Source organism: Protopterus annectens, chromosome 4.part0 (genome assembly GCF_019279795.1).
Source record: "Protopterus annectens isolate FY-2018-M chromosome 4.part0, PAN1.0, whole genome shotgun sequence".
Lineage (NCBI taxonomy): Eukaryota > Metazoa > Chordata > Ceratodontiformes > Protopteridae > Protopterus > Protopterus annectens.
This window is the reverse complement of record NC_056733.1, coordinates 116,279,957-116,305,542: the sequence shown is the minus strand read 5'-3', so window position 1 is coordinate 116,305,542 and position 25,586 is coordinate 116,279,957. Positions and strand designations below refer to the sequence as shown.

Here is a 25,586-nt window from a genome sequence, read left to right as displayed (position 1 = left end):
TAATTTCAAAACTTTTCCCACCTTTAATGTGACATATATAACCTGTACAATTCAATTGAAAAACAAATCTGTTAGGGGAAAAATATAAAAAAATAAAATAAAAAATGTACAATAAGCTGGTTGAATAAGTGTGCACACTTAAACTAATATTTTGTTGAAATACTTTTTGATTTAATTACAGCATTCAGTCTTCTTGGGTACATACCTGCCATCAATTAGAGACTCTAACCACAAATAAAGTTCAGCTGTCCTAGTAGGATTTTCCTGATATTTACTCAGTTGCCTGCTGTAGCAAAAGCCATGGTTCATTGAGAGCCTACAAAGCATCAAAGGAATCTCATTGTTGAAAGGTATCAGTCAGGAGAAGGGTACAAAAACATTTCCACAGCATTGGATATACCATGGAACACAGTGAAGACATTCATCTAAAAGTGGAGAAAATATGGGGCAACAGTGACATTGCAAAGAATTGGACGTCCTTCCAAAATTGATGAAAAGACAAGATTAAAACTGGCCAGGGATGATGCCAAGAGACCAACAGCAACACTGAAGGAGCTGCAGGAATTTCTGGCAAGTACTAGTTGTGTACTACATGTGACATCAATCTTCCATATTCTCCATATGTCTGGGCTGTTGGGTAGGGTTGCAAGACAGAAGCCTTTTCTTTCACAGAAGAACATCTAGGCCCAGCTAAAATTTGCAGAATAATACATTGTCTCCCAAAAAGCATGTGGGAAAATGTGTTATGGTCTGATATGACCAAGGTTGAATTTTTTGGTCACAATTCAGAAAGGTACATTTGGCGCAAAAACGCTTTGCATCACCAGAAGAGAACACTATCCCAACGGTGAGGCATGGTGGTGGTAGTATCATACTTTGGGGTTGCTTTTCTTCAGCTGGAACTGGGGCTTTAGTCAAAGTGGAGGGAATTATGAACAGTTCCAAATACCAGTCACTTTTGGCCCAAAACCTTCAGGCATCTGCTAGGAAGCTGAAGATAAAAAGGAATTCCACCTTTCAACACAAAAATGACCCCAAGCATGCATCCAAATCAACAAAAGAATGGCTTCACCAGAAGAAAATTATATTTTTGGAATGGCCCAGCCAGAGCCCAGACCTAAATCCAATAGAAAATCTGTGGGGTGACTTGGAGGGCTGTGCACAAGAGATGCCCTTGCAATCTGACAGATTTGGAGCGCTTTTGCAAGGAAGAGTGGGCAAATATTGCTAAAGTCAAGATGTGCCATGCTGATGGACTCCTACCCAAGAAGATTGAATGCTGTAATTAAATCAAAAGGTGCTTCAGTGATGTATTAATTTAAGGGTGTTCACAGTTATGCAACCAGCTTATTGTACATTTATTTTTTTATATACCCCCCCCCCCCCCCCCCAGCAGATTTGTTTGTTTTTCAATTGAATTGTACAGGTTATAGGTCACATTAAAGGTGGGAAAAGTTTTGAAATGATTTATTGTGGTCTCATTTTTATCACAAAAACCTGGTATTTTAACAGGGATGTGTAAACTTTTTATATTCACTGTAAGAAAAGGGGATGTAGAAGGGGAAGGCCCTCATGAGAGGTCCAGAGAGGCTTTATGCTCTCCAAAAAGTCATTTGATCTTTTTTTTCTACTACTATTACTTTTTGGGTGGTCCAATTAAAACTTTGCCGAGTTTGTTTCCTTCCTGTTGTTGCTTTATTTGGAGGTTACTTATTGCTTCATAGTGGAACTTGTCAAGTCCGTCTTCAAGATGATGTTGCACCACGATTAAGTAAAGACTTAATAGTGTCATAGATTAGGATCATGTCAGTAATGTTTTTCTTCCCTGTTGCCTGTACTGGTCTTAACCTAAAACTGAACCATTTGTGTATCATCATTAAATTTTCATAGTCCGGTATAAATGAACATGTTTCTCTCCTTTGTCAGTGCTCCGTTAATCATAGTGCTTGATGGAGATTATTAAGGTGTTACACATTTGGTCAGAAATATGTAAAATTACATTCTGTACGTCATTGTTCATTCATTAAATGAGCGGTTTGGTGAGAGAAATTTGAAGATAGGGTCGGCAAGGCTGACTGTTTAGTGTGGTGAAGTCATACTGGAACAATACACAATCAGACACAGGTTGCCAGTGCAACCACTTGGCAATTGATTTTGATTCCTTTTTAAAGTAACAAATTGGAAAAAGGAGTTGTGGATGGCTGGATTGCATATGGTAGTAGTATTCCTCTTTACCACTTTCTGAGCAAAAGCAAGAAAATATTTTGTTAAAAAGTAGCCAGGAATAGAGCACTCTTTCAATTCTAGGGCCAGCATCCCATTGTTAATGACTTTGACCCATTATGTGTACTTTTGTATGCAGTAAAACCATTGATCTGATGTCATTTTCATTCCTTACTTAACTGATGAGTCAACTGATCTGACTCTGCTACTTTTACTAGACTGTCAGATTTAAAGCTCCTCCTTTTACCTGTAATGCCCATCTCTTCTGATATATGTTGTATCTTGTTTACTGCCACATAGTTCAGATGCAAATTTCTGCTCTTGAGCATTTGGAGATTAAGAGATAGCGTTTTATCCTTTTTGTGAAGTTTTTCAATCCAGCTTGCTTCTCCCCTTCTTTCTGCACTTTTAGAACTTTTGTCTTTATATCGGTTATCTTCTATCCTCTTTCTGTTTTTTGTTAGGCCTTTCTACATGCTCAGGGTGTTTTCTTTCATATCATTGTTGGTATATTTTCCTTCTTGTTACTTTCTTTTAACAAGAGGTTTCCTTTGTCAGCTTTTTTTTTTTTTTTGGTCTTGGGAACAGATTAGCTTCTAGTTACGGCTGACAAGCCTACGGGATCTAAAACGTGCCGCTCCTCTAACCAGAAGATCCTTAACTTTGGATGCCCCTAAGGAGTGTGTATATTGTTTGGGCTCTGCCTACTTAGTAGTGGATTGTTCAGTTTGTTCGGGGTTAAGTTCCAGTGCTTTAAGGTGATGGAAGGGATATGCTCATTCTTAAAGGTTTGCTTCCTTCAGCTGTTTGTCTATTCTGGGGCTCAAATTCCTTTTAATAAAACAGACAAAAGAAAGCCTAACTCAGCTGCTAAAGAAAAGAAATCCAGGAAATTTACCTTTGATCATTCTACCCACTGGACTCTTGACTTCTGAGCCAGCTGGTAAAGTTGTCAAAACATCAGATCCTGCACCTTCCTCAGGTCATACTATGTTGAGATGCAAGTCTCCTCGGATGTTATCCCCTCTCTTCACCCTGGATCTGATATCTCCTCGGCTCCATTCCCCCTTCTTAGAGGAGACACCTAGAAAGTCTTCCAGGTCACCATCTACTACTTTATCCCTTGGGTCTTTTAAGAGCTTATCTGAGGCAGAGGTGGATAGGAAGATGAAGTTCCTCAGGGATCAAACTCAGATGGGGGTCAGACCCATGAGCCTGCCTAATCTCAGCATTGTTGCTTCTCCTTCTCTGATTTGACCAGTGGTTTCGGAGCCCTAGGATCCGAGATCATCGAAGATATCCTTGTCAGATAAGAAAACTGCTTGTTGTTGGACTCTGACTATTCCCCTGAGTCGACCGACTCAGACCTGCTCTGAGTCGGTAGACTCTTAGAGCCAAAACGTTGGAGTTAGATTGGAGTGGGGGGGGTCTGGATTGCCTCTGAATCTGTCAAAGCAGTCCGTGCTTCTCAGTGCTTTGGTGTTGGATAGTTTTGCTTTGACTCCCACCTTGAGACAGGATTTCACAGGGTTACAGAGGTTGGAGTCAGTGGCTTTGGCACCTATGTGACCGACTTCTGTTTCTCCTGGACCACCTTCTTTTGAGGTTGTGGAGAGGGCTTTGTCTTTACCCAGCGAAAGCACATCTGTGCTCGCTTTGGATCTTACCCTCCTGCTGACTTTGTACACTGACCCTATCCTACCTACTCCACTAGGACAGCCACCCCATACAAGTCCTCAGGCAGTCCTTGTACAGGACTCCCTACCTTCTTGCGATACTTCTCAAGACCTTCCCACTGATGAGGTCCCTGTCGCTGAACACATGGACTTTGATGAAGGGCAAGGGTCCCCCAGATCTCCACCCAGTTATGTTTTCTTTGGGGAGATACTAGCATTTCTTAAACAGAGAAATGGATGGTCCTTCAATATCCCTTTCCAAGAGGAGATAATGTTTCTAGAGGCTTTCGGAGCTAGCCTGGCTATGTCTTGGGCGGTCCCTCTGGCTGAAGAGTTGATCAGTCTTATCTCACACCTGAGCATAGAAAGAACCTGATGCAGTGGAACCTATCCCTAAGAGACCCGGCAAGTTTTTGTCTCCTCCTAAAGATAGGACCCATTGGAGTAAGGGAGTCATTATAGATGACATGGTGGTGGCAGCAGCCACTTAACAGCGGGCTTGCAGAACAGAGCTTTTGTCCACTATCCTAATAGAAAGTTGAGGGCATTAGACCGGTTTGTCAAGTGCTGTTAGGTCGCTGAACTATTTGACATATTTCAACAGCCTGTAAAGAGATTTGATGGGAGCTTTCCAGATCTCTTTTGGGTTCTTTGTCTGAAAGCTTCTCCACAGCTGGCCACCCTACAAGTCCACCTCCAAAGCGTCCATGCAGTTATCTCTTACGTGGTTGAGGGTACCTCTGTGGCTGCGGGTTCAGGCATAACTGTTAGGAAGCATGCCCTGGGTGTGCTTGTGTTATTTTGAATAACCCTTCAAGTCTTCATCAATGCTCCCTTTGATAGCTTGTCTTTGTTTGGCCCTAAAGTTAAAGAAACCCTTTCCAGAAGTTAGCAAGATGGAAGGGACCTGTCTACCTTTGGGATTCATTTTTCTAATCCTCATAGATCATTCTCCAGGAAACAGCAAGGGCCTTTCTAGGAATCATGAGGAGATGGTTCTTCCCCAGGACAGAGGGGGAAACTCTACTGGGAAATGCTGCCCTTGTGGCAGAGGTGGCCTGCAGAACCAGGGCTTCAGAGAGATCTTCTCTGACAGGCCTTACCAGCGCTCCTGAAGGTTTACCTAACTGCTGCACTCTGGAGGCAGTTGGGTGGCGCACTTATCTCTGCACCCAGAAGCCTGGGCATCCATCACAAAAGACACTTGGGCTCAGAAGACTATATCCAGAGGTTAGTTCATTACCATTTTCCTAAATTCCTCCAAGAAACATTGAAAAATATCCATGATATTCCATCCAATTAGAGGGTGGCAGCAGCCTTGGAAATAGAAAAGTTGCTAGAAAAAAAGTCAACCAAAAATTCTCTTCAAACCAACAAGGATCTGGAACGTATTCAAGATTTTGTAGTGCCAAGGAGGACAGGGGACTTTAGACCAATTCTGAATCTCAGCACACTTAGCCAGTACATAAAATACTCAAAGTTCTGGATTGTCATTGTTCAGTCCATTTTACCTGTTCTGTGAAAGGATGACTAGATATGCTCAGTAGATCTCTTCCAGATGTGTACTATCATATCACAATGAACAGACTCTCCAGAAGATACCTGCCCTTCCAGCTGGGAGTCGGCCATTACCAGTTCAGAATACTTGATCTGAAGTAGGCAGACTTCATTCGTCTGCAACCTGTGGGTATCGGATCCGATCTCGGATCCGAGCCGGCAATTCAAAAGCTTAGGCTCCGAGCTCCTAGCTCCTCCCTCTTACCCATAACCCCTTGCCAAGCCCTGACTGACCTCAGATTTCGTTTGCCGCTTTTCAAGAAGCAACGGAATTCTAGAGCTCCTGGCGTGGTTTTGAGATAAGTGTAGTTTTCTGACAGGAAAATTTTTCAAATTCTCTTCTTTTGTTATAAATATAGTTAGAGTTGTGTGTGGTTAAGGCTTTCCTCCCTTTTTAGTTAATTTTTCTCGGGTTTTCGTAGTTTGTTTGTGTGTGTGTGTGTTTAGGCCTTAGGTGTAATGTCTGAAGCCCCTAAGGCTGTCTTTTCGAAATGTACCGAGTGTGGCCATAAGCTGTCCCCAGCAGATGGCCACACTTTCGTCATGCTTGGGGTTGAACACCTGTCTTCTGGTTGTACCATTTGTGCAGGGTTCAACCCCCGGGCTTTAAGGGAACGGAGGTCGAAGTTGGTGCTGGCGGCTCTTTTACCCCTAGATACTGCTTCGGCCTCTGCCCCCTCCAGTCAGCAACTTGTTGCTGTGAGTTCTCCCCCTCCGGCTGGGACTCAACCTCCCTTAAAGTTGCCGGAGGGGAAGGATTCTTCTAGGGAGAGACAGAAGGAGAGGCACAGGACGAAGCACCACAAGAGGAGAGCCGAAGCTTCCAGCTCGGCTCCTCCATCTAAGTGGGCTTCCCCTGTGCCTTCTAGCCTTCCTCCTCCTCGGCTCCACTCCCCTCGGTTCTCTCCTGGACCCGAGGAGGAGGAGGCTAGCCCTTCCAGGAGGTCACCGAGACGGCTCTCTAGGTCCGCTTCGGTGGCCTCCTCTAGATCGACCTTTTCTATGAGCGAAGCTGATATGGACCGGATGATGAGGAAATTCATCCAGGCCCAAATGCAAATGGGAGTGCTCCTAGCCCCCCCCCAACCGGGAGGGGCTTGACCTTTTTCGCCCCCTTAGCTCCTTCTCCGACCCATACCACGGGTTCGGAGCTTTCGGCGCCGTGCAGATTTGGATCCGGGGGTGGGTCGGATCCGATTGGTCGGCGCACCTCGGATCCGTCCCATCCGTTGAGTGCTTCGGTGCCGGACCCGACCTCTCGGAGCCAAGGGCCGAGCCTCGGATCCGAGGGAGCTGGTGTGTCTTCGGCTCCGTCCAGGTTGGAGCACACTGGTCTCTCGGATCCGACGGTTTCGGCTCCGACTCCGATCCGCACGCCGGATCCGAGTGGGGTCGGCTCGGGGCTTAGAGAAGCTGGCTCCCCTCGGCTTTCAACGCGTTATGGAAAGGGCACTGTCGAGGACATCCGGACCCCGGTCCCTGCCACGGCTCCATCCCGCACTCCATTGCAGTTGGGCCAGGCCCCACCAGCCTGTCCCAGGGACAGCCCGCCTCGATGTCCCAAGTGGTTCCCTTGGAACATCCATCTGCTGAAGAGTACTCCTCGGACAGCCCCGATGAAGTACCTCGGAAGCGCAAGTGCAAGAGGAGGCACATGGACTCCCCTGAGTCCGTCACTGAAGACACGGACTTGGATGAAGGGAAGGCTCCCTAGGTCACCCCTGAGGACGTCTCATTTGGAGACATCATGGAGATGTTAAGGATCAGGGGGGGGTGGTCTGCCCCCAAGGCTTCTTCGGACGAGTCTGTGTTCTTGGAGGCATTCGAGGGCCCTTCTACCTCTTGGGTGTCCCCTCCTGCTGACCCCTGGTAGATCTTATATCTATCAGGGCGTGGAAGGATCCGGACACCATTGAGCCTATCCTAAGCGCCCGGACCGCATTCTTTCTCCTCCATCAGACCGCACCCACTGGAGTAAGGGTCCCCAGTAGATGCCATGATGATGGCTGCAGCCACAAAGAGGGAATTGGCCCAGGAGAGTCCCTCCGTCCATCCTCCGGGCAAGGAGTCCCGTTCGATGGATCGAATTGGGAAGCGAGTGTTTAGTTCAGCGACCTTCTCCTTGAGAGCTGAACTACATGGCACATGTCATTAGGATGCAGCGAGATCTGATTAAAGAGTACGCTGCATCTCCCGGAGTCCATCTCGAGTGAGGATAAACAGGTTTACTCCACCCGAATGGCCACTCTCAGATCTGTATCCAATACATCTATGCGGCTGCTGTCTCATGCTACTGAGGGAGCCGCTAGAGCCAGCGGAGCAGGCCTTGTCATGAGGCGACAGGCCTGGCTCCGCCATTGTGATTTTGCTGAGCCCTTTAAGGCGACCTTCGAATGCCCCTTTCGATGGTTCTGCCTTGTTTGGCAAGACTGTTCGCGAGACTTTAGTCCAGAGCGAAAAGGACGGGAAGACGCTGTCTGCCGTCGGAGTCCGCTTCTCAGCTCCCCAGAGGTCCTTCTCTAAGAACCAAAAGGGACAGAAGAAGATGTGGTTCCGGAAGTCGCAGCAGTCCCAACCTGCTCCGGATAACCAGTCCTTCCGTGGCAGAGGAGGACGGGGAGGTCGTCGTGCCAGAGGCAGGGGGGCTCCTGGCAATTTTGGGTCAAGAGAACCCTTCTCTGAGAGACCCACGCAGCAGCCCTGAAGGGTTGCCCGGCTGTCCGTCTCTGGAGGCAGTCGGGGGGCGGTTTTCGATGCACCTGACTTCTTGGGAGTCCATAACAACAGACAGTTGGGTGCTTCGACTCATATCCAGAGGATATTCAATACCCCTAATCAAGATCCCCAAATCTCGCAGCCTCCCAGATGTTCCACCCGACCAAAGGGAGGCGGCAGCTCTCGAAATCGAGCAGCTGCTAGAAAAAAGAGCCATCCAGCGCGTCCCCCCAGATCAAGCCGGATTAGGGTTTTACTCCAGGTTCTTTTTGGTGCCAAAGAAGACGGGGGACTTAAGACCAATTTTAGACCTTTCCCTGTTGAACCTGTCAGTAACCAAGCAAAAGTTCGGGATGGTCACCCTGCAATCTATACTCCCCCTTTTGAGGGAGAACGACTGGATGTGTTCCATAGACCTCAAGGATGCGTACTACCACATTCGGATGGACAGACGATCCAGGAGGTTTCTTCGCTTCCGGCTGGGAGCCAGTCATTATCAGTTCAGGGTCCTCCCTTTGGTCTCACCTCAGCCCCCAGGGTGTTTACCAAGGTGTTAGCGGTGGTAGCGGCCCACCTGAGGCTCCAGGGATTACAGGTCTTTCCGTACCTGGACGACTGGCTCCTGACTGCATCATCAAGGCATCTTCTGTGCTCAGCCAGGGATTACTTCCTTCAACTAGCACCAAGGCTGGGCATCACGATCAACTGGGAGAAATCTTTTCTGAATCCAACTCAAATTATAGATTTCATAGGAGGAAGACTAGACACCAGATCAATGCGAGCCTTCTTCACCCCAGACCGTATCGTCAGCCTGAGGTGTCATGTGACAGCAATCCTTCAACCTTCACCAACTGCAGCTTCGGTCCTGAGGGCCCTGGGTTCTATGGCGGCAGCTATCCCGCTTCTAATTCATGCCCGCTTACGCATGCGGGTTCTTCAATGGACCCTTCAAGTTCAGTGGTCTCCTCTTTGTTCGTCTCTAAACGCTCCGATTGCGGTCAGCAGAGCGTGCAGGGACTCCCTTCTGTGGTGGCTTCTTTCTCCGGAGCCCCTAGCAGGAAGACCCTTTGCGCTGCATTTCCCGAGCCAGAGTCACCCCGGACTCTTCTTGCGTGGGGTGGGGGAGTCATTCTGCGGGAAAGATTGTCCAAGGCACGTGGAATCCCACAGAGACGTCATTGCATATAAATGTCCTGGAAATGAGGGCGGTGCTCCTAGCGTTGCAAGCACTTCACCACGTTCTTCCTACAGGGACTATTGCGATTCAGACAGACAATATGTCCGTAGTCTGGTATATCAACAAGCAGGGAGGAACCAGGTCTTATCCCCTTTGTCGAGAGGCCATGAGAGTCTGGGAATGGGCAATTTCCACCAAACGCTTTCTGATAGCAACGCACATTCCGGGAAAGTCCAACATCCTTGCGGACAAGCTCAGTCGCATCATCCTTTCTCCACACGAGTGGTCCCTCAATCTTCAAGTAGCGAAGAAGATTTTTGCCGTTTGGGGGCAACCCTGTTGCGATCTTTTTGCTTCTCCCTCAAACGCCAAATGCGACAATTTCTTTGCTCTGCTTCCCCCACCAGGGAGTTCGAGGATGCTCTGGTGCATGCTTGGCCTCCCGGTCTCCTTTATGCCTACCCTCCACTTCCTCTGATGCAGAGGTTTCTGCAGAAAGCCAACAGTTTGGGGAGCAGAATGATTCTCATTGCCCCATTCTGGCCTCGACAACCTTGGTTCCCCTTCGTATGGTCTCACAAAATCAATCCACCATGATTCTGGATCCAATTTCGGATCTCATCTCTCACCCTCTGGGAATGCCAGTTCCCAATCTGCGAACCCTGAAGTTGACAGCTTGGCTGCTCCAATTCCAACCTTAATTAGGACTCCGGTATCTCTTCACCGGTCAAAGCCATTTTGGTGGCTGCTCATAAACCTTCCACCAGACAGGTTTATCGGAGCAAATGGAAGAGGTTCTCTATATGGGCAGGACAGAGAACTGTGGATCCTTTTTCAGCACCTATCTCTGCGGTGCTAGATTTTCTAACAGACCTCTTTCATCAAGGGGCCAGTTCTTCCACGATTAAGGTTCAATTAGCGGCTATCTCGCATTATCACATTGGACAGGACACAGCTCCCCTTATGACAGCGAAATTATGCAAATCCTTTCTCAAGGGAGTTTTTTTGTTAAGGCCTCCAGTCAAGGAGGTTGTACCGCCTTGGGACTTGTCTTTAGTCCTGCAGGCCCTTACTGCTCCTCCCTTGAGCCTGCAGCTTCTGCTGATTTAAAATTCCTTTCCTGGAAGACTGTCTTTCTGGTAGCTATCACTTCAGCCAGAAGGGTGTCTGAGCTTCAGGCTCTTTGTGTCAAACCGCCTTATCTCTCTTTCTTCCCTGATAGGGTGTGCCTCAGGACCAGTCCATCTTTTCTTCCGAAGGTCTCTTCTGAATCCAATATTAACCAGTCAATCAATTTGCCTGTCTTTTTTCCCAAGTATTCAAACAAAGGGGAATACAAATTGCATTCATTGGATGTTCATAGACAATTGCGTTTTTATATTAACAGGACAGCTGGCCACAGGAAATCAGATCAGCTGTTCGTCTCCTTTGCTAAATTTGCTCTGGGTAAAGCAGTGTCTAAAGTCACTCTATCTAAATGGATTGCTAATTGCATATTGCAGGCATATGACACTTCAGGCAGACCTGCTCCTCAGAGGGTTACGGCTCATTCTACTAGGGCAGTTTCTACGTCAGCCGCCTTTAAGTCCCGTGTTTCGTTGGATGATATCTGCGGCAGCTACTTGGGCCTCGCCTCATACTTTTATTTCTCATTACAAGGTGGATGTTGTTTCTAGAGGAAGAGCATCCTTTGGCTCAGCGGTGCTCGGAACATCCTTCCATGACGGCCCAAGATTCAGGTATCTAGGGACTCTGTCCCACAGGTTGCAGACGAATGAAGTCTGCCTACTTCAGATTTAGAAGTTATGTACTCACCATAACGTTCCATCTGAGTAGGTGACTTCATTCGATGTAACTATCCCTCCATCCCCCTGACCTTTATAGAGCGAGTATTTATGCTGTTTTAGTATACTGTGGTCAGTATTTGAGGCAAACTCAATCTGAGGTCAGTCAGGGCTTGGCAAGGGGTTATGGATAAGAGGGAGGAGCTAGGAGCTCGGAGCCTAAGCTTTTGAATTGCCGGCTCGGATCCGAGATCGGATCCGATACCCACAGGTTGCATCCGAATGAAGTCACCTACTCAGATGGAACGTTATGGTGAGTACATAACTTCTAATTTTTGGTCTCACCACAGCCCCACCAAGGTGTTCACCAAATGTATGGAGGTGGTGGCGGCTCTCCTGAGACTGATGAGATTCCAGGTGTTTCTATATTTAGACAACTGACTTGTCATCCCATCTAGGCATCTGTTGATTAAGCAAGGGATTACTTGCTCCAGTTATGTCATCATTTGGGCATCACAACCAATTACACCAAATCACAGCTTATGCCTACTCAGAACCGGGAGTTCATAGGTACTGCTCTAGACACGACCAGCGAGATAGCTTTTCTTCCTCTGACAAGAGTTTACACACTCTGGTTATAAAGATAATCTCCAGTTCTTATCTGACAGCAAAACTAGTCTTCCAAGCATTAGGATTGGATGGCAGCAGTGATAACTGTAGTCCCATTAGCCAGGCATCCGTATGCTTGTCCTTCAGTGGACTGTCTCAGCACAGTGGTCTATACTTCAACATCTTCTAAGAAACCCAGTCACGATTTCCATAGATTGCAAGGAATTTGTTCTTTGATGGCTTCATTCAGAATTTTCTCAAGGGTCATCCCTTTGATGTTCTTCGTGTTTCACTGTTGCAGTCATCACATTTGGGTTATCTGCCTGCAGGTATCCCTCAGCCGGCCTGAATACCAGAATCTTGGCATTTCTTCGTCGGATGCTGTCACTTCTTCCATGACGTCAGGTGTATAGAACATGCAGCCGATGCCATTACATCAGTCTTTCTTGCCGTGCGGTGCCCGAAGCAGAAGCAGTAGCAGTTCACAAGTGCCGGTCGTCGGACTCCTGAAATTTTTGCTGGGGGTGTTCCATACCATATAATTGCTTCCTATTGTGGGGGTCCTGACATCTGGGGCAAGAAAAACTGATGTAATGGCATTGGCTGCATGTTTTATACCCCTGACGACCTGACATCATGGAAGAAGCGACAGCATCCGACGCAGACATCCCAAGACTCTGGTATTCCGGCCAGTGAGGGCTACCTGCAGGCAGGTAACCCAGATGTGATGACTGCAACAGTGAATACACTCGAACATCTACATTTATGGTAAGTGTACCCAACTGTACTTTCTCCCCCAGCCAGTAGCCACATTCACCACAGATGCCTCTCAGATTGGGTGTGTGGAGGGAGCATTTCTTGGCAGGACAGTCCAAGGTACCTGGTCCCCGAAGAGGCCAGTTTGCTTATGGGTGTTCTGGAGATGAGAGCTGTCCAACTAGCATTGCAGGCTTTTCAAGGTTTTCTACCTTGGGGGATGATATCAATACATACAAACACCATGACAGTAGTCTGATATATCAGCAAAAGGGTGAATCAGATCTTACCAGTTGTGTTGAGAGGCAATGAGAATGTAGCACTTTGTGATCTTTAACAGTTGCTTTCTTTTGGCAATGCACGTACCGGGGGAAAGCCAGCGTATTCTTAGACTAAGCAGGTCCATTTTAATGCCTCACAAGTGGTCTCTCAATCGTTGATTAGCATCATTGTCAATAGGGTCAGCCTTGTTTCAATGTTTTTGCATCTCCCTTCAACAAGTACAGCAGGTTCTTTGCCCTGATGTCCTCCACAGGGGTAGTCACCAAGAGATGGTCTAGTCCACAAGTGGCCCTCCGGTCTTTTCTGTGCTTATCCCCGTTACCACTAATTCCAGAATTTCTGCAGAAAGCATCCTAGTTCAAGGTAAAAGTCATCTTCATTGCACCTTTTTGGCCTCATTGGGTCTGGTTTCCCTTCCTCTGGCCTCATCTTGTTAATCCTCCATGGAAACTGGACACAGGTCCAGACATCCTATCTCACCCAAGAGGGATGCTACACCATCAACAGTCTTAAGTTAACCACATGGCTTGTCTGGTTCTAGTGAAGGCTAGACCGCCCAGGCTTTCTGCCCCAGTCTCAGCAATTCTCAGCTTTTGGCCTTCATCTTTAACAGTGGGGTGAGCTACTCTGCTATCAGAGTTCAGCTAGTAGCCATTTCACATTTTCATTCAGGAGAGAATCGTTCTTCCCTGGCTTCCTCAAGATTATGCAAAGCTTTCCTTAAAGTGACCTTTTTACTAAGACCCCAAAGAGGTGCAGGACCTTTAACTGTTATCATACCGGCTCTTACCCAGTCTCCCTTTGAGTTTTCCACTAAGATTGACCATAGGTTTTTGTCATGGAAAACTATTTTTCTGGTTGTTATAACCTCCGCTAGACTAGTATCTAAACTCCAAGCCATATCTGCAATACATCCATACTTGATCTTCCATAAAGATAGGCTTTCATTACCCAGAAACCCATCCTTTCAGAATCCAACTTAAATCAGGTCATTAACTTGCCTGTGCTCTTCAAACAGAGGTGAATCTATGCTGCAACTTCTGGATTTACATCAGCAGTTTAGGTTTTATTTTCAAAGAACACTGGATTTCAGAAAATTTGATCAACTTTGTCTCTTTTTCCAAGGACATATTAGGTAGAGCAGTTTTTAAAGTGACTCTAACCAAATGGCTAACTGATTGTATATCCTTTTGTTTATAAAGAGGTTTAGCTTTACCTAAGCCCTGGCACATTGCATGAAATCTGTGGCTACTTCGTAGGCCTTCTGGTCAAGAGCTTCCATAGATATTTCTCCAGCTGATACTTGGCCTAGTGCTCATATATTTATTGCTCATTACAAGTGAAGACATACTGTCTAGAAAGAAGGCAGCATTTGGTTCTGCTGTACTCCAGAATATCCTTCCATGAGGACCACCCACAGTTTGTTTAGCTTGGGACTCTGTCCCATCACTTGAGGAATGAATGAAAACAACATCAAATACAAAAGTTATATATTCACCATAGTAATGGATCTGTGTTATCCTTTTTCATTTTTCCTCAAATGTTCATCGTGCATACAGGTGCAGTCATAACAGATGGGTTTTCCTGCCGTCAGGCGGGTCCTCGGTCGGCCGAATTCCAAAGTCTAGGTCCGGCGTCGGATGCCGTCGCTTCTTCCCTGACGTCAGTGCGACAGGGGTATAAAAGAACTAGCCGACGCCATTTTCTTCTGTTTTTCTTGCCGCGTGGTGCCCGAAGCAGAAGCAGTTCGCAAGTGCCGGTCGGCCAGCTCCTGAGATTACGAATATTTTTCAACGAAGACTTCTTGAAAGCTAAGTACCCCACTGGGGAAACTTTTCTTGCCTCAGACCGATGTCAGACAAAGTTAATTGCATTTCATGTGGGAAGCAAATACCGCATAAGGATTTCCATTCCCTCTGTATTCCTTGCTTAGGCCCAGACCACGACGTCTCGGCCTGTCATTTTTGTGCTACATTCAGCAGATGCACTATTAAGCGTCTGGCGGAGTTCACCCAACACTATTTTGGCAAAAAGTTTAATTACAACATGTCGTCGGATACTCAGACTCCAGTTTTGAGTAAACGACCGACATACGAGGTCCGCGACTTCTACCGACACCACGCTAAAGCCTACTACAGGTGCTCCGGTTCTCAGCGAGGCGCCGACGCAGCCCCTGACTACCGATGACACTTCATTAGCGGTGACTTCTGTGCCCGAGGTCGCAGGTTCTTCGGCCCACGCCCTGACTACAGATACCGAAGCCACTCTTGGCAGGGAAACTCGGAGTTCAGACAGGCCTGCCACCTCTCTAGGTGTCTTCAGGCCTTCTTCTTTTTCCATTAAGGCTTACACTAAATCTAAAGCAGCCATGCATTCTAAAAGACAAGCTCCACTGGGCCCCTCTCAAGGCCCCATGCCTAAAAAGCAGATGCTCAAAATGGCTGAGGATTTGATTACTCTTATCAGGGGTTCTCAACCCCCCTCGGACAAAAGGCCCAGAGTGGAGGAAGAATACCCTTCCTCGGACCAGGCCTCCATTACTTCAGAACATTCTGAGGACCAGGAACATTCTTACTCCCCTTTCGAAGATTCTAATGCAGAGGAGTCCATTCCCTCTGTCTCCCCCCCTGAGGATTACTCTTTTGGGGAAACCTTGCATACCTTGAGGGAACACTTCCACTGGGAAGGCCAAGAGTACTCAGACTCCAAGAAAAGGCTCAGGGATTTCCTCTTGCTCCCTCAGCACAGGCCTCTGGCTATACCTCCTGTCTTAGACAAACTAGATGATGTGTATTCAGAGGCCAGCCTTAACCCAGATTCTTTACCTCCAGCTCCAGTCAAGCCTGACAGGTATTACTGGGTTCCTGATTCACACCAATTCCTATACAAAAGCCATGCGGCTGACCCAGAAACTATTTCACAGGGTCCCAAGGGAATTAAGGCCTCCACTGCCAAAAATCCATTACCTTCAGAGAGAGATTCCAGAGCTTTAGAAAGTTGGGGGAAAAAGGTATACACCTCGGCCACCTTAACCATGAGGGCATTAAACTTGTCAGTTCCATATGTTAAAGTATCAACAGTTTTTGTTATCTCAGTTGAAAAGCAAAATGTCACAACCTGAACAACCAGACTTGAAGGAGTTGCAGGATTTGTTGCATAGTGCAGAGCAAGTGGGTAAACATACCTTGCAATGTGGTTTTGATGCTTTAGAGGCCTCTTGTAGAGCTGCTGTTACAGGATCAGTCATACGTAGACATGCTTGTCTGAAAGATCAAACCTTACCAGATCATGTCAAAGCTAAATTACTAGATGCACTTCAAAAAGATGTATTGTTTGGTGTTAAAGCTGAGGAGGTATTAAAGAAAATGGAGGAAAAGGCAAAATCAATGCAGACAGTGAAAGATTTCCTACAGGTACAACCCCCGCGCTTCAGTAGAAATTGGCCTTCAAAAACTTGGTCCTTTCCAGCCACGGACAGACCTCAAAGAGGTAGATACAGGCGCCCGAGGGGTAGAGTGCAATCTCAAGGATCATTTAGAGGCAGACAAAGGCAAACACCTACACCGAGGGGGTGAGGATAGTTCACAGCCATTCAGAAAGCAGACCCAATGACTTTCCCCTTTGCATGCCAAGCAAGGCTCAAATGGCAGCACCTTTAGGTGGAAAACTGGCATTATTTTTGAAAAATTGGCATATTGTCACAAAAGACAAATGGATCCTGGACATTATAGACAGAGGCTACAAATTCCACTTTCATACCCTTCTAAAAATGAGAGGCATGCCAAACCTGCCACACAATCAAAGGGCAGAGGCACAAAAACAAATTTCAGATCTCATGGACATGAAAGCTTTTCAAGAGGTACCTGCACAAGAACAGGGTCAAGGTTTTTATTCCAGACTATTCCTGGTACCAAGGAAGGGCAAAGATTGGAGACCTGTTTTAGACCTATCCATCCTAAACACATATTTACTTGTACCAAAGTTCAAGATGCTCACATTACAGCAGCTTCTTCCCATGCTGGGCAAGGAGTCTTGACTGGTAACATTGGACCTCAAGGAGGCATACCTGCATGTCCCAATCAGACAAGATTGCAGAAGATACCTCAGATTTCTTGCAGGTTCATCCCATTATCAATTCTCTGCATTGCCCTTTGGCTTATCTACTGTGCCCAGTGTGTTCACGAAATGCCTGGCATCAGTAATTGCCTTTTGCAGACTTCAAGGGATTCAAATATACCCATATTTGGACGACTGCCTGATCCAAGCGGTCAGCAAACACACTCTTCTGAAACACCTGGCGTTTGTAATAATGTTGTTGAAATCTCTGGGATACACAGTCAACAAAAAGAAGTCAAGACTAATACCCTCTCAAACAATAATTTTCCTGGGTGCCAGCTTGGATACAAACACCCAGATGGCCTACCTCACGCCAGAGAAACAAGGGCAATTAACTCAATACTTCAGAAAACTGGCAACCTTCACCAGGCTGACTGCAAGGAAAATCCTGCAGGCTCTGGGATTCATGGCATCTTGCATCCTTCTAATCCCATGTGCAAAGCTGCATATGAGGAAACTTCAGTGGTACCTAAAAAACTTATGGTCTCAACACAGCCACAGTTTCGAAACAATCATACCACTGATTCCATGTCTTCAAAAGGAATTTCTGTGGTGGGCTCAAGCATGCCAAAAAAACATAGGTCTCCCATTCTGCAAGCCTCAAGCAAATCAAGTCATCACAACAGATGCCTCTGACTACGCCTGGGGAGCGCACATGACAGATCGGTGCATGCAGGGCAAATGGTCACAAAAAGAAAAGCACCTACACATCAATCAAAAGGAAATGCTAGCAGTAATAAATGCTATTATGGCTTTTAAAGACCTACTGCATCCAGGCCAGCTATTGATAAGGACAGACAACACCACAGTGATGTGGTACATAAACAAACAGGGAGGAACCCATTCATACCCCCTATGCAGGCTAGCCATGTCTCTTTGGAACATGGCTCTGGAATTACAAATCCAACTTCAAGCACAGTTCCTGCCAGGCAAGGAAAACACGCTGACAGACAACCTGAGCAGAAATATGACAGATCCACACGAATGGAAGTTGCATCCTCAAGTTTTTACAATGATAATTCAAGCATGGGGAAGGCCAGACATAGATCTCTTTGCCACCCACAGAAATTACCACTTGACAAAATTCTACTTAAGGACCTTTCATCCACAGGCCTGGAAAGTGGACGCACTCTTTCAGTTGGACAACAATGACGGTTTATGCCTTTCCACCTCTTCCACTGCTGCCCAAAGTTCTATTAAAAGGCAGAGCAGACAGACCAAAGATGATTCTCATTGCTCCAGACTGACCAAGACAACACTGGTACCCACTCCTGAGGAGCCTGACGCATTCCCCACCATGGATCCTGCCTCTAATGCCTCTTCTGCTGACTCAGCACAACTTCAAAACTCTTCACAGTCAGCTGAAAACACTCAATCTAGCCGCATGGAGCATTCCTTAAATTCACAGCAGACCCTACTCTTCAAGGAGGTGCGGGATGTCATTTTGGAGGCCAGAAGGCCTTCTACTAGAAAAGCCTACTCCACAAAATGGAAACGGTTTTGTTCCTGGAATCAGAAAAAGGGTCAGAATCCTGGAATACTGAATTTACCTCAAATATTACAGTACCTAGCCAAGCTGCTAAGCAGTGGACCTTCATTCTCCTCCATCAAAATCCATGCCTCAGCCATTTCTGCAGAATACAACACTGATCCTCCTTTATTCTCCCACCCTCTCTTAAGACAGTTCCTCAGAGGGGCTAAGAATATAAAACCCCCAAGGAAGCAACCAGTACTTGCTTGGGATCTCGATTTCATTCTAGAAAAACTAACCCTGCCTCATTTTGAGCCAGCTGCTTCAACAGATCTGCAATATTTGTCATGGAAAACAGCCTTCCTTCTAGCTATCACCTCAGCACGCAGGGTTTCGGAACTACAAGGCCTCATGGCTGTGCAGCCTTTCATCATTTTCCATCAGGACAGAGTTTCCTTACGAACCAATCCTTCATTTATGCCAAAGGTAGTATCCAGGGTAGCCTTGAATCAGGCTGTCCACTTACCTACCTTTTACCCTAATCCACAAAACAAAGGGGAGAGACTGCCACATTCCTTGGACATTCACAGACAGCTCCGATATTATTTGGACAGAACAAAGCCTTTCAGAAAATCAGAGCAACTCTTTGTGTCCTATGCTACAGGTGCTCAAGGGAAGCCTATTTCCAAACAGACAATCTCAAAATGGATAGCCCACTGCATACGCTTTTGTTACTCTTTTCATGGTAAAACTGTACCTGCAGGCATCAGATCTCACTCCACAAGGGCCACAGCTACCTCTGCAGCTTTCCTCAGGGGGGTTCCTACCAAAGATATTTTGGAAGCAGCCACTTGGAGTTCTGTACATACTTTCTCCAAGCACTATCACCTACCATTATACTCCAAAACTAGAGTGGGCTTTGCCACTGCAGTCTTGCAGGGCATCCTGGCTCCTCCTAGTTCCACTTAGTGCCTACCCACCCCTTTATTAGCTTTGGGATTCTACCCATCTGTTATGACTGCAGCTGTATGCACGATGAACATAGTACAGTTTTGTACCTACCATAAATATAGATGTTCGAGTGCTAATACAGCTGCAGTCCAGGTTTCCCTCCCTCCTTCCCCTCTTGGGACAGGCCTAATGGCTAACACCTCCTCATACAACTTCATTGGGGTATTCTTTTATGGTGTATTTGCTTACAACTACTGTTTTTTGATTATATTGCATTTGCATTATTACATAAATTTATGTTTTGCCTTCCTTCTGGGGGCACCTGACATCTGGGGCAAGAAAAACTGAAGAAAATGGCGTCGGCTGGTTCTTTAATACCCCTGTCGCACCGACGTCCGGGAAGAAGTGACAACATCCGACCCCAGACCTAGACTTTGGAATTCGGCCGACCGAAGACCCGCCTGATGGCAGGAAAACCCATCTGTTATGACTGCCGCTGTATTGGCACTCGAACATCTACATTTATGGTAGGTACAAAACTGTACTTTTCCCACCCTCCTATAGCCTTCCCTCTGTCTTAGAGAGGAGTAAGGGATGTCCTGTTGGGAACTCACCTCTTCCCTACTTTGATCTCCAGTCTTTCTATATGTAATTATCTTGTATCTTTTTGTAGTAGACTCTGAGGTGCATATCACTGTTAAGGCAGCAAACTCGATCTGAGGTATACCAGGAGAGAAGGGCATTATGGGTAAAGTGAGGAGCTTAGCTGGATCTGAGTGTCTTTCAAAAGCTGCAGAGTTGGATCGGATGTCTGATCAAAGATGCATCAGATGTCCTTCTATTCATCTCTTGCAGTATTCATAACGTGAGGGAGTTCACTGACGTAGGCAACCCAACGTCAGCCAGTACACAAAAGACTTTTTTCTGTTGGGTGCATGGAATGTCACACGTTGGCTGTGATCGGATGTTGACTGTAAAAGTGACGCATTTGCGTACCATTCTCAGAACTTCTCTGCTGTCAGATCCGAATGCCTGTTTCCAACGTATGGTCTGACCGAGTCGTTTGTGGTTTTTCATATTTCATATAAGTGCCCCATTGGGGAATTTTTTGAATTTTGCTACTGTCTTTGGTTAGGATTCATGTCATCCAAGAGGGGAAAGTGCCAGTGTGGGCGACAAAGTCCATATAAGTATAGCCACCTTCAGTGCCTGTTCTGCCTAAGCCCAAACCACGACCACAAAAACTGCTCTATATGTCAGGCATTTGCCCCAAAGACCATAAGGAGTAGATTATCTTCTTTAGCTATCTACCTAGAGAATTGGTGCTTGAAGCTGCTAGTAAAAAGCACTATGGAGGGATCCTTGGGGCCTCAGGGCGAGTCTAATTTGAAGTAAAAGGCCAAAAAGCAAAGGCCTGAACCTTCTGCTGTGCCTCTGGATACTGACGTCTCTTGAGGCAGAGGACAGGCTGGAGACTCGCTTGATATCCAGGCCACCGTGGATCCGAGCATAAGCACGTCTGCAGAGGCTGAGCAGGCACCTGTTTTGGATGTTCGAGGGGAACCATGGCTTGTGATTATGGAAGGTCCTAAGGGGATTCCTCAGATCTTTGTTAGGGAAGAGGTAGAATCCGACCTGATAGAATGTAGGCTTAATTCAGACACTACATAAGGCAGACTTGCATGGGAAAATGAAAAAAATGTTTTCTCCCCCATAAGAACCTACTAGCAACAATTCATTCAGGGCCTCTTCTATGTTCTTATGTCATTTAGGCTTCCTCCAGGTTTTACAGCTCCCTCTCCAGTACTCTCTCTCTCCACCAAAAAGGACTAGGGAAGAAGATTCATCGAGGAAGAGGCATTTTCAGGGGAGGTATCACTGGCTTACTCTTCACATATCCCTACCTCTCTGGATTATGCCTCCCCAGAAGACGATTCACCTATGGAAGACATTTCCTTTTGAGAGACCATAGCTAAAACGACAGACCATTTTAAATGGGATAGCACCCAAGTATCTGAAGTACAACAAAGATGCTAAGAGCTATTACTGGTAGAATTGCCTAGCCCACTTGCTATTCCTCCAGTCTTGCCTGGCTTTCTAGATGCTTTTGCCTGTGCTTCACAGGCACCAGACTTCCAGACACCTGCCCCCAAAAAGCCAGACCGTTTCTACAGGATTCCAGAGGACTTAAGTTTCTCTTCAGATATCCTTCTGCAGACTCTTCTGTTATTTCTGTGGCTTCTGACAAGCTATCAAGATTGTTGTGCTCCACTACCCTCTTATCTGATAAGGATAGCAGGATCCTGGATAGACTAGACAAAAAAGTTTGCACTTCTGCCACTCTAGGGTCTAGGGCCAAACATTTCCAAGCACTCGTGACTAAATTCGTTTTAGAGCTTATGCTTCAGCTCTTAGAGAATTGCAGACTTACCTGAATCAGAAAATAAAACTTTGTCTACTTCCTTGCTTGGTGCATCTTCTCAAGTAACACGCCACTGTATAAAATGCAGCTATGATGCTGTAGAGGCTTCCACCAGAGCAGCTTCCTCTGGATCAGTATTAAGAAGATTATCTTGTCTAAGACTTCAGCCCCTACCTGAAGATATGACAAACAAACTTATGGATGCTCCTTTGGACAGCTCTGCATTGTTTGGACCTGGAACTGTTAACCTGTTAAAATAACTGCAGGAAAGGGGTAAGGAACTGTAGGAATTGAAGCATGTTTTTGTTTCCCCAGTACCCAAGTTCCTAAGAAATTATTCTGCAAAAGCCTGTGCTTGTGTGTAGGCATTCATGGCACCCACAACCCAGAACAAAAAAAAAAAAGAGCAACAGGAGACAACAACAACTTATGGTCCCACCAGCAACTCCGCCACCAAAGCAACACTTTCCAGGCAAGACGTCCTCTCTCTGACTGTTTTCCCCCCTCTCACCACATCCCACTTTCTCAGTCACTTCCCTTGTCTCTACCAGTCTTGGAAAGCATAACCCAAGACACCTGGATCCTTTCAGTTGTTCAGAAAGGGTACTTTTGTGGTGTGGGATCAACTACCCTTCTTCATGGGTATCCCTCAATCTCCCAAGGAACAACTTCCCTTTTTCCCCAGAGGTTCTTTTACAATTATTGAACCAAGGACCACCCAGTGTGTCCCCAAAAACCAAAGAGCAAAGGATTTTATTCCAGAATGATGTTCTTCGTGTTTCACTGTTGCAGTCATTACATTTGGGTTATCTGCTTGCAGTAGCCCTCAGTCGGCCTGATTAACAAAGTCTTAGATTCTGCGTCGGTTGCTGTCCCTTCTTCCATGACATCTGGTCATCAGGGGTATAAAACATGCAGCCGACGCCATTATATCAGTCTTTCTTGCCGTGCAGTGCCCGAAGCAGAAGCAGTTTGCAAGTGCCGGTCGGCCGACTCCTGAAATTTTCGTTTTCGAGTTTCAGAACTGAAGTCTTCAACTAAAGCTAAGTACCCCATTGGGGAAACTTTTTCTTGCTTCTTACCAATGTCAGTAAAAGTTAATAATTGCATTACTTGTGGAAAGCAAGTACCTCACAAAGATTTTCATTCGTACTGTATTCCTTGCCTAGGCCCTGACCACGACGTACCTTGCTGTCAGTTTTGTGCCTTATTTAATCAGCGCACTATCCGTTGTCGATATATTTTCGCCTCCAAGTATTTTGGTTCTCTGTTCAGTTAACCAGAAATGTCTGTTAGCCGTCCGACTACTGTTATTCCGAAAAAACGCAAAGATAGAGATAGGCCGCTTAGGTCGAAAGCTGCCGATGATGCTTCTCCTAAGCTAGTTGCCAGTTCACCGGTACTCGGTGGGGTGCTTTCGCAGCCCCTGATACCTGCTACTTCTGATTCGCAGGCCTCTACTGAGACCCATTCGGAGTCCAGTATGCCGCAAGATGCTTCAGCTGTGGAACCTGCGGATGTCTCTACCTTGGATGTGTCCGGAGCCGCTGTGCAGGCACCGGCTTCTGAGGGTGTATTCAGGCCTACGGACTTGCATATTAAACCAACACCTCCTTCATTTAGGCCTAAACCTCGAACCATGCCTAAGAAACCGACACCCGGGCCAAAATCCTCAGTCCTCTATCCCTAAAAAACATATGATAAGAATGGCTGAAGATCTTATAACTCTAATCAGGGGAAGCCAACCACCCCCTTCTAAAAGACCTAGGACTGAAGTTGTTTGAGTCTTCTGACCAGGATTCTGATTTTTCTGATTCTTCTGATTATGTGAATTTACCCTTATCTACTTATGAGGATTCTGATGCAGAGGAATCTATTCCCTCTGCTTCCCCTCCAGAGGTTTTTTTCTTTTGGTGAAACCTTATGTACTCTAAGGGAGCATTTCCACTGAGAAAGTGAGGATTTTTCTGATTCAAAAAAGAGGCTTGGGGATTTCTTACTCCTGCCTCAGCATAGGCCTTTAGCTATACCTCCTGTACTAGACATTGTTGATGCCTTTTCGTAATCTAGTTTGGCCTCCGATTCTTTGCCTCCTTCTCCCAGAAAACCTAACATATATTACAGGTTCCTGATTCTCACAAGTTCCTTTTTAAAAATCCTATTGCAGATCCAGAAACTATTTCACAGGGACCCAAGGGCATTACGGCTTCTACTGATAAGTCTTACCCCTTCTGATAGAGACTCAAGGTGCTGGATAGATGGGGTAAGAAGGGTTACACTTCTGCAACCTTGGCCATTAAGGCCTTAAACAGTCAGTTTCATGTGTTAAAGTATCAACAACATGTTATTGGATTGCTTAAACAGAAAATGATGTTGATTCCTGACTGTGCTGTAAATAAAGAATTACAGGATTTAATGCATTCTGCTGAACCTGTTGGAAAACATACTTTGCAATGTGGATTTGATTTATTAGAGGCCTCTTGCAGGGCTGCTGTTAACTGGGTCTGTACTCAGAAGGCATGCTTGGCTTAAGGAGCAATCTTTGCCTGATCATGTTAAAGCTAAACTGTTGGATGCTCCCTTAAATCAGGACCGCCTGTTTGGCAACAAAGCTGAGGAAGTTCTTAAAAAGATGGAAGATGAAGCTAAATCTATGCAAACTGTTAAAGATTTCTTACAAGTTCAGCCTCCAAAATTTAGTAGACATTGGCCCTCTAAGAACTGGTCCTTTCCAGCTCCTTCCAGGTCTTCTCAATCCAAACCCAGACACAGCAGAAACCCCAAGTTTCAGTCCCCGTGACAGCATAAGACTAAGCAGTGGGGGGTTTCTGCATTGGAATCTGGGAGTAGTAAGACTCCCCCCTATGGAAAACTGTCTCAATGACTTGCTTTTAAAACTTCCTAGCACTTCCCAACTGAATGATCCTTTAGGCGTAAAGATTGGTCTGCAGGCCAAAAATTGGGAACTCATTACCCAAGACAAATGAGTTTTAAATATAGTTTCCCAAGGATGCAGATTTCACTTCCACACATTACCAACACCAATTGGGTGGCCAGATCTACCCCCAAATCAGTGGGCAGAGGCCCAAAAGCAAGTTTTCTCCCTCTTTAGCATGGGGGCTATTCATTTGGTACCAGAAGAGGAAAAGGGACAAGGTTTCTATTCAAGACTTTTTCTGGTACCCAGAAAAGGCAATTCATGGCATCCTATCCTGGACCTTTCTACTCTAAACACATTTCTGGTGATACCAAAATTCAAGATACACCATCTGCTTCCTATGCTAGGCAAAGATGCCTGGTTGGCAACACTAGACTTAAAAGAAGCATACCTGCACATCCTTATCAGGGAGTCTTGCAGAAGATACCTACGCTTCAAAGCAGGCTACATGCATTATCGGTTCTCTGCACTGCCCTTTGGTTTATCTACTTCCCCCAGGGTATTCACAAAGTGCCTAACTCCAGTCATTGCATTTTGCAGGCAAAGAAATATTCAAATATACCCGTACCGGGACGATTGTCTAATTCAGGCAGAAAGCCAGGACCTCCTTTTGAATCATCTCGCCTTTGTTCAGAGGGTACTTACTTATCTGGGGTACACCATAAATGAAAAGAAATCACACCTGGTACCCTGTCAACAAATTATATTCCTGGGAGCAAGCTTGAATACAACTTCCCAGATGGCTTTCCTCATGCCAGAGAAATGGATTCAGTTGACAACCTACTTTAAACAAGTGGCCACAAAAACCCCAGCCTTGGGGTTCATGGCCTCTGCATTCTTCTAATTCCATATGCAAGGCTGCATATGAGGAAACTACAGTGGTATTTCAAAAGCCTATGGTGTCAACAT

At 46.1% G+C, this 25,586-nt stretch overlaps 1 protein-coding gene across 1 annotated transcript in view; it reads left to right on the top strand.

Moving 5' to 3' along the window:
- LOC122800223 (protein NO VEIN-like) overlaps positions 1–25,586 on the top strand; it is a 1,589,974-nt gene that overhangs the window by 310,213 nt on the left and 1,254,175 nt on the right. The gene's annotated exons all lie outside the window — the stretch shown is intronic.